The sequence below is a fragment of the Sphaerodactylus townsendi genome, linkage group LG07 (genome assembly GCF_021028975.2).
Source record: "Sphaerodactylus townsendi isolate TG3544 linkage group LG07, MPM_Stown_v2.3, whole genome shotgun sequence".
NCBI classification, from domain to species: domain Eukaryota; kingdom Metazoa; phylum Chordata; class Lepidosauria; order Squamata; family Sphaerodactylidae; genus Sphaerodactylus; species Sphaerodactylus townsendi.
Genome location: NC_059431.1, coordinates 88,793,931 through 88,804,305, shown reverse-complemented (window position 1 = coordinate 88,804,305; position 10,375 = coordinate 88,793,931).

The window sequence follows — 10,375 nt, the reverse complement described above, 5'->3', positions numbered from 1 at the left end:
TCATTCTATTCCTTTAACATCCAAAAAGGACTACAGAAGAAGAAAAGAGTTTTGATTTATACCTTGCATTCCTCAACCATAAGGAGGCTCAAAGTGGCTTAGCAATTCCTTCCCTCCTCCTCACAATAGACAGCTTGTGAGGTAGGTGAGGTGGAGAGAGTCCTGAGAGAACTGTAACTAAGCAAAGGTCACCCAACATGCTTTATGTGTAGGAGTGGGGAAACAAACTTGGTACACCAGATTAGTGTTGGCCTCTCATGTGGAGGAGCAGGAAATCAAAACATGTTCTCTCAATTGGAATCTACCTGCTCTTAACCCCTACAGTGTGTTTTCTCTTTCCCTGTTTCCACAAAAGAGATAATTGGCTACATCTTGCCTGAAAGTGTGGCTGTCAAGGAGGAATGAACCTATAAATCCCATTTTAGATAAGTTCTTCCCCTTGTTCAATAACTGTAACTAAATGGCAGCAGAAATATTTTTCTCATATTCTTGGAAACAATGTTTTCCTATAGTTGCCTATTTAGGATTAAACCCCACGGGACTAGCAGTGCAATCCCAAGGATACTTTCCTGCAAATAAGTCCCAGTTGTGTAGTCCTGGGTATGCTTCTGAATAGACCTATTATGGGTTATCTCATAACTTGCCCAGGTTGGGCTGGACATAATCCTTCAAAGGGCTAAGGCGGCTCTATGACACAGTCCTGACTGAAATTAAGTTCTTGCTTCCAACAGCTACTGTACCTTTCAAGTTATAATGCTCTCACAGTCTTTTCTAGTCTACTATTGCTGTCATTGCCACTATTCCTACCCTATTGATTTACACCAGCTGAGATGTTAGCTCTCTCACCCTCTCTCATCTTCAGACACATCTACACTTTCCAATGTGCCTCTGATAACTGTGTTTATGTCTTCTACTACTGAAATGCTGGATAAAACCTGATAACATGATGCAATATGGTGATATTATCTTACCAAAACTATTCATGGCCAAAGAAAAACTGTGCTTTTCTTGAGGCTTGAGAAGATTCACATCAGTGCCCTTGATTAAATCAAGGATCAAAACACATTTTAGAGGAGGAAATGAGGTTTTTTTTTAGAGAGCCTATGGTAGTTGCCACCCACCTGAGGGAAACAAATGCCCAGCCTATGGTGAAGGGTAAAAATACAAATTATTGCTAGAAAAGATAGTTCTGTTACTTTGAGCAGAGATCTTAGGACCAGTCAGAAAAACAGTATTCCATAATTGAGGCAATTCCATAATTGAGGCAAGTCACATCTGCCTGTCAGAGATTTCCTGGTGATTGCTTGTTCTTTAACTGGTTAGTCTCTCTCTTTCCTGTATAATGAATATTATGCTTTTAAGGTCTGTTGTCAGGCCTATGTGACTCACTACTGCCACTGTGTGGAAAATATTGCCCATTGAATAGCTCTACTAGCATAAAGCGGATCAGAACCTGTACATGTAAAACTTACAAGAATATTGAAGCAGGGTTGTTTTTTTTAAATTTACAAGCTGCGTGGGGTGAGTTTGTACAGCCAGAATGGTATTTTATTCAAAACACAAAGTGACCCATGAAGATGATCAGTACATACCCTGAATGCTAGAGACCAAACCAAGTTTAACATGTACAGTAAAGTTAATGGTAATTAAACTGATTGCATCAAGCAAGCCGCCATGCATAAATATAATGCTGAACATTTACAGAGGGCCTTCAGTATTCAAAACATTATCCTGTAATCCATACAATGAAGTAGGCTGATATTATTATTTATTCTCATGCTTCAAGAAGAGCTTTGAGGTTAAAAGGGTTGAGGTTAAAAGACAGCAGTTAACCTAAGGTCATACCCAGACTTCAGAACCACGATGGGCCCCCAGACAAATGTTGTCTCTGCCCCTTTCTCATTCCAAAGGTATGCTGGTATGCTGCTACTATTCCTATATACCCCCTCAATTTATTTCTTAGGCCCCTTCCGCACACGCAAAATAATGCATTTTCAAACCACTTTCACAACTGTTTGCAAGTTGATTTTGCTATTCCGCACAGCTTCAAAGAGCACTGAAAGCAGTTTGAAAGTGCATTATTCTGCATGTGCGGAATGAGCCTTTGATAAGAAGCATTTTTGCAGTGCTACAGGCCAGGCATATGATCTATACCCGTATTCCACTGCAACTATTTAACATACTATAAAAGAATCATGAGAGAGATTTTTAAAAACTGCTGTAGCCTAATTGCTCCAGGCATTCTCCGTTATACCAGGGTAGATGGAATTGCAGAAGAACCCAGAGAAAGGGTTCTGAAAATTATGTTTTCTGCAGTGATAATTCCCCCCCCCCCCCCCCCACCGGGGGGGGGGCAGTCCTATGGGACTGGGCAAGTCATATGATTTCTTTACTAGTTGGGTCTAGTTAGTCAAATATGTGGTCCCAGAGAGAAGCTTGGCCCAAGGGCTCATGGAAGTTCTTGGCAGCCATGTAAATAAAAAAGGCAGAGTCCAATTTTTAGAGTTTGCAGGTAGCAATTTTAAACTACTGTATATACCCGAGTATAAGCCGACCTGAATATAAGCCAAGGCACCTAATTTTAACCCAAAAAACTGGGAAAACGTATTGACTCACATATAAGCCTAGGGTGGGAAATGCAGCAGCTACTGGTAAATTTCAAAAATAAAAATAGATACCAATAAAATTACATTAATTGAGGCATCAGTAGGTTAAATATTTTTAAATATTTATTTCAAAGAAAAACAGTAAACTAGCTCTGTAAGTGGAAAAGAGGGTCAACAAAAACAATATGGTCTCAACAATAACTTTAAAAGTACAAAAAGTACAAAAAGTAGCTCAATCAGCAACCAAGCTAAAACACAAGAGTTAAAATCCTTTAAAACTGGATTCCTCCTCCTGAAATATGAAATATGGCAAACCAATACAGAAACAATAATCAACATATAATAGTTCTGGCCTGCTATGCAAAACAGACTAGCAGGGTCTCAATCCTTTACAGTCCTCTGGCACTGTTGATGCAGCTATAGGCCTCTGAACAATTCTGAGGAAATGGAGCCTTTTCTTTCTTATATGGAAAATCTGAGCTCTTTAGCTCCCCCTAATGGACCCTGGGTTACACAAACAGAGCTTCAGCTATAGCTGGTGTGAGGTTATCACCACAGGCTAGGGCACATACAGTTATATATAAATACCGTATATACTCGAGTATAAGACCTGAATATAAGCCGAGGGGGGCTTTTTCAGCATAAAAAATGTGCTGAAAAAGTCGGTTTATGCACGAGTATATACGGTATTCCCAAAACTGGGCTTATGTCTATTCCCCCAGGTAATTTTCTTCATGATACTATCATACCTCACTAGCACCCTCAGATTTAAGCAGTTGCATCCACATCTAGCTTGGCTCTTTTATAAGGCAGCTAATGCATTGTTATCTTAGCAGAGAAAAATACTTGGAAAAAATAAAAATGTGCCATTTGGAGTGATGGTTCTGCAGGAAAAAAAGAGAGATGGAATCCTAATTAACTTGAGAAAAGTCTAATTAGCTTTTGCTAGGTAAACTTGTTATGACAATTTCTATTTATCATTTATCTCCTGTACCACGAACAATTTGCCATAATGGGGCTGAATGACAGTCAAGGCCAATTATAGTGAATCATACAGCTGAATCTAATACAGGTTAATCTTGTGTAATGGCTGCTTCAATATTCGCACTAGAATTTTATAAAAAGATTGTGAGGACAAGGAAAAAAATTGAAAAAAATTCTGTATTGAAGTCAACAATATAACCTTTGCCATAACATTGACAAGATAATGAAGTTTAAAGCAGTTCAATTGTCTTGACAAGTTCCTTCTTTCGTTAATCATGTGAGACCTTAACATAAAATCTGTGCAGCTCTTTGAAACCAGTCACATTCACTAGACCAGCAATTCTCACAATTACTTCCACATTAAAGACTGAAGTATGCTGGAGGATAATATGGGAAACATATTGGCTCGTTGAACCTATTGTGGTTATGATAATTTCCACACACACACCCCAAATCCACAAAAATGCACCCATGTTTCCAGGGGTCCACTCAGTCAAAAATAGAAGGGTTATCTATTAAGTTCTGCATGGGAGGCCCAGAGGTTCCTGGTTCAAATTCCTCAAGGTAGAGTCTGTGCATTAATTTCTATAAGAGCAGAGGGATGAGGAAATAATACAGAATAATTATCCTTGATTCTCAGGGTTCTAGAATTCAGATTTTCATCACCACGGCTTCTGTACAGTCCCACACGGGACTGTGTTGATACAGGCCTACCACAGAGCATTTTTAGTCAGCATTTTAAGCTCATAGATATTAGTTAAGTACTCCCCGCTCCCAGTCACAGCCTGGGCTATCTGCTTTCTCTGCCCAGGGCATGTGATTAGGGAGGAGGGATGCATTCCTTCTCTCCATAACTCTGTTTGCTGCTATGAGGAGTGTTTGTATTTTTTAGAGTTTGCTATGCCTGGCCATCTTTATTCTGTTCTTATTTTAATTTCTTTATAGTGTTCTTAGGTTTTTATTTCCATTAGTACACTACCAATTAGTGTTGTTCTTGTGTTATTTGCATTTTTCTTTTCCTCAGTATAGTTAGTTCTCTGGAGAACGTGAAGCACCTTCCTCATGAGGGACAAAATGGTGCTCATAAAGGCCTGTCATTCTTGCGGCTCCTCCCTTGCTCCACTGGGCAATGACAAGGAATATGTGATCTGTCTTGGAGAAAGTCTGCTTCATGCAAGGCATGTAGCATATTTTCCAGCAAGATGCAGAAAGAGAGAGCCACTCAGCTTAAGCCGGCCCTCTGCACCAAGATACTTCAACCCACCAAAGAAGGCATGACTGAGAACCTCTACTGCTGCTGACATTTTGGGACAGTCTTCAAAGCCTCTGAAAAAGGCCCAGCTGAAGACCAAGCACCTCATGAGGTCAGGCACTAACAGTACATCGCTTTTGCTGGCAAGGCGATGCTCACCTCTAAAAGAGGCCAGCTCCCCTGGGAGCCCTATAGTCCCCTCAAGACACCAGAGCAAGAAAGGCCCACCACATAGATGGGCAATCCTCTTGAGAAGCGAGTCGATCCCTATATCTTACCTTCAATCTCCCTCCCTGGAGTGAGATGCCAGAGCTAGAGTGGACTAAGGAAACTCCCCTGGTTGGCAGACCTGAGCCTCCCCAGCCGCCGTGGCATGAGTGGCCTCCTCTCCAAGGGTGGCAGGCAATGATAGCCAATACCCTCTGCCCCCTTCCTTGGGGGACTTGCAGAATCCCTCCTTGGAGAAGGAAACTATGAACTGGGGTGCCCGGGACTACCAGCCAGATGACCCACAGTAGCCCTTTGGGGCATAGGGCTACATGCCTCCATCCCCAGGGGCCTGGGAATGTATCTTGTTCTAAGCAGGCACACAACAATGGCTGACATCCCAGGATGTGGCCCTTTTCCAACAGAGACATCAACGAGAAGCTGCGCTCAATAGGTCCCAGTCTATTCCTACATCATCCAGTTTCAGATCATCAATTCCATATGAATTGGCGTCTGGAGATGAGATGGGAGACAGTTTGGATGATGGACTGGGAGCTGGTGGAGACCCATGGGAGTGCATAACTGGAACAAATAATCAAACTTTCAGAAAAGAGAGAAGCAGTAGTAATGGGAGATTTCAATTATCCTGATATTTGTTGGGAATCAAACTCTGCCAGGACTATAAAGTCCAACAAATTCCTCATTTCTTTTTTAAACAACTTCATGGTCCAGAAGTTGGAAGAGGTAACAAGGGAATCACCTATATTAGATCTGCTCTTAACCAACCATGATGATCTGGTTAATGGGGTAGAAGTGGCAGGATCCTTAAGTGGGAGTGACCATATTCTCCTGGAGTTTGTTATACAGTGGAAAGGGGATGCCAAGCATAATCAGACACACATTCTAGAAGCGGATTTCAGTAACCCTCAGAAACTACTGGGAGTGACCAGTGCTTAAGAATACTAAAGCAGAAGGGAGTGCATGATGGATATGGAAGTTTCTTAAAAGTGAGATCTTGAAGGCACAATTGCAAACAGTTCCAATAAAGAGGAAAAATGGGAGGTATCTAAGGAAATCAGGATGGATGTCTAAAGAACTTTCAACTGAGCTAAGATTTAAAAGAAATATGCACAAGAAACGGAAAAAGGGAGAAATCACCAAAGAGGAATTCAAACAAATAGCCAGGACATGTAAATAAAAAAGTCAGAAAAGCTGAACTCAGAATGAGCTCAGGCTTGCCAGAGAGATTAAAAACAATTTTAAAAGGATTTTTGTTATATCTGTGGCAAAAAGAAGAAAAAGGATATGATAGTTACTATATGGCAGTAACTATCACTCCAGATGTTATGGCACTCCAGATGTTATGGACCACAATTCTCATCAGCCCCTGCCAGCATGGCCAATTGGGGCTGATGGGAATTGTAGTCCATAACATCTGGAGTGCCAAAGGTTCGCCACTACGGCTATATGGAGTTGATGGCAAATGCTAACAGTAGATGAAGAAAAGGCAGAACTAAACACCTTCTTGGTCTTCTCCCAAAAGGAAAACAGTACTCAAACTGGCAGAAATGGAACAAAAGATGCAGTAGGAGAAATTCAGTACCACATGAAGTAGTACAGGAATACCTGGCTACTTTAAATGAACTCAAATGTTATGGCCTGATGAACTATGCCTGATGAACTATGTCACAGAGTATTAAAAAAACTGGCAGAAGTAATCTCAGAACTACTTGCTATAATATTTGAGCTCTCTTAAAGAACAGAAGAAGTTGCAGAGAAATGGAGGACTAATGTTGTCCCCATCTTCGAAATGGGGGGGGGGGGACAGAACCAAAAAAATTAGCACCCAGTCTGCCTGACATCAATACTAGGAAAGATTCTAGAGCAGATCATTAAACAGACAGTCTGTAAGCACTTAGAAGGGAATGCCATTATCAACATGGGTTTTTCAAAAATAAGTCATGCCAGATTAATTTTATCTCTTTTTTTTTGATAGAGTGACAAGCTTGTATATGAAGGGAATGCTGCAGACATAGCATACTTTGATTTTAGTAAGGCCTTTCATAAGATGTCTCATGATATTCTTGCAAGCAAGCTAGTAAAATATGGGCTAGACAAGGCTACTGTTAGATGGATTTGTAATTGGTTGTCTGACCAAACCCAAATGGTTTGTCTGACCAAAGAGGTTGTCTGACCAAACACCAATGGCTCATCTTCGTCCTAGACAGAAGTGACTGGTGGGGTGCCACAGGATTCTGTCCTGGGCAAAGTGCTATTCAATATTGTTATCAGTGTATTGGATATATTGGAATAGAGGGCATGGTAATCACATTTGCAGATGACACCACATTAGGATGGGTGATACCCCAGAGGACAGGGTCAGAATTCCAAATGACCTGGACAGATGAGAGAACTGTGTCAAAAGTAATAAAATGATTTTCAACAGAGATAAATGTAAGATACTACACTTAAGCAGAAAAAAATGAAATGCACAGATATAGAATAGGTGACACCTGGCTTGACAACAGTACACGTGAAAGAGATCTGGGAATCTTAATAGACCATAAACTAAACATGAGTCAGCAGTGTGATGCAGCATCCAAGAAAGTCAATGCAATTCTGTTCTACATCAATAGGGGTATAGTGTCTAGATTGAGGGATGTAGTAGTAGCTCTCTATTCTGCATTGATCAAACCTCACCTACTGTGTCCAGTTCTGGGCACCACAGTTCAAGAAGGATATTAAGCCCTTTGGGGGTAGGGCGGTTTATCAAATTGAATAAATAAACAAACAAACAAACAAACAAACTGGAACAGATACAGAGGAGGGTGGTCAACATGGTAAAAGGTCTGGAAACCATGTCCTATGAGGAGAGACTTAGGGAACTGGCTATATTCAATCTGGAGAAGAGAAGGTCAAGGGGTGACATGATAGCCATGTTTAAATATTTGAAGGGATGTCATGTTGATGAGAAAGAAAGCTTCTTTTCTGCTACTCCAGAGGTAGGACAAGGAGTAATGGATTCAAGGTACAGGAAAAGAGATTCCACCTAAACTTTAGGAAGAACTTCCTGACAATAAGAGCTGGAATACACTGCAGCAGATTATGGCGGAGTCTCTTTCTTTGGAGGTTTTTAAACAGAGGCTGGGTGGTCATCTGTCAGGAGTGCTTTGACTGTGTATTCCTTCATGGCAGCCGGGTTGAACTTGACTGCCCTTGTGGTCTCTTCCAACTCTATGATTCCATGATTCTATTCTAATGGAAATAACTCCCTGGATTGATCCACTTCTGCAAGCAAAAAGCCATCTACCTGATTAGAGGCTCCCTGTTTTCCTGTTCATAAGTTACAGTTTGAAAACCATTTATCTTAGTTTTTACCCAACTAGCTACTGTGCTGTTCTGACAAATGGATTTTGTCTGTTATTAAACATGGCTATTCTTCGGAATTCCTGTCTCTGCCTCCTTTATCTTCTAAGGTGGAGCCAATTTCTCTGCTATTGAACAAAAGTTCTATATGAAGGATACCCCCTGAGTCTGTAGGGAGGGGATTTTTCTCCTGGTATTTCCTGGTTCAGAAAAGGAATGGTAGCCAGTGCCCCATCCTGGCCCTAAGGGGCTTAAATAAGTATTTGCATGTTTTGCATGTTATCCATACCTGACATCTACCCCTCCTTGACAGAGAGGATTGGTTTGCAGTCACAGACCTGAAAGATGCTTTTTTTTCATGTGGCCATTGCTAACAATGATTGTAAATATTTCAGGTTTGCCGTAGATGACAGGGTGCATTAATTTAGTGTTTTCCCTTTTGGGCTCTCATCCTCCCCGAGAATGTTCACTAAGGTAGTGGCAGCAATAGTAGGATTTCTTACCTTATGAGGCTGCATGGTATTCTCTTATTTGGATGATTGGCTGTTCATCTTCCACACAGCAGACAATCTTCGATGCTAATTGATCGCTGCGCTACAGAAGTTCCAAGCCTTGGGGCTGGTGGTAAATATGGCTAAGTTGAGCCCTCACTTAGAATAGAGTTTGTAGGAACTACCCTGCACTCAGAAGCAGGAAAGGCAATTCTCCCCATTACCAGGGCAAGAGCTATTCAGCATCTAGTTTGCTCTTTCTATGAGAAAGTGATCTCCATTTAGAAGCTTTTAGGCTTAATGGCTTCAACTATGTTCGCAGTGAATTTTGCCAGACTTCAAATGAGGCCCCTGCAAAATTGGTTTGTTAGTGTTACCTGAAATGGTGGAAATCTGTCCCTTTCAGGGTGGGGGAATTAGTGAAAGCAGACTCTTGGCTTAGTAAAAGGTCAGGAAAGTTCAAGATCTTTGTTTCCCGAACTCAGCTTTTGTAAGAAATCAGCAGGAGAGCAAAATAAAGCTAACAATTTTATTAAGGAATAATAGGGTGGCCAAGTTCTACAAACATTCAATAATCAAAGGAGCAAAACACGCACACACAGTCTAAGGATATAAGCAGTGTTGGCAGTGGCATAGCACCAATGTGGCGGGGGGGTGATGCCCCAGGTGTGCACTGCAGCAGGGGCATGGTGGGGGTGTGGGGGGGTTAGGGTTAGGGGTTAGGGGGCGTTCTGGGGTGGGGGCGGGCAATGCTGTGGCAGTGGTGCAGGGCGCATGCATGCTCCGGGTGCAGTTCCCCCTTGCTCTGTCCCTGAGTGTTGGATGAATTGATTTGAAATAGATGGAGGGAATCGGGAATGTGGGTTGTGGTTAATTAATCTTAAAGTGGAATGGTCCGATGAACAGAGCTCAGTGACCCATGCTTAGGGGTGACATGCAAGGGAGGGGAGGGAGTGAGGGGTGGCATGCAAGGGAGGGGAGGGAGGGGGACCCAGCATCTGGACCTGGCCTACCCACCCTAGTGGAGGGAGGGGGAGGGGAGGGAGGGGTGGCATGCAAAGAAGAAAGAACAAAGAAGTGCTAATTGCCACAGACAACATAGTGGCCAAGTTCTGCATCAACTATCAAAATGGCACAGGTTCCCTGGTGTTGTGCAAGGAGTTGTACAAGATATGGGAGTGGGTGATCAAGCATGACTTTTGTCTGACAGTGATTCATGTAGCCAGCACATCCAACACCTGGGCAAACGAGCTGAGCAGGACCTGCACAGCCCAATGTAAGTGGGAAACAGCAGGGAAGTATCTCCCACTTGTGTTCCAAACCTGGAGGGAACCAGAGATAGATTTGTTTACTTCAGAGGTGACTACCAAATGTCCCCATATTGCACCAAGAGAGAAGTGGGACAATGCTCCCTGGGGAATGCTGGTTGGGACCTCTGCTGTACACTTTTCCCCCTTACCTCTGATACT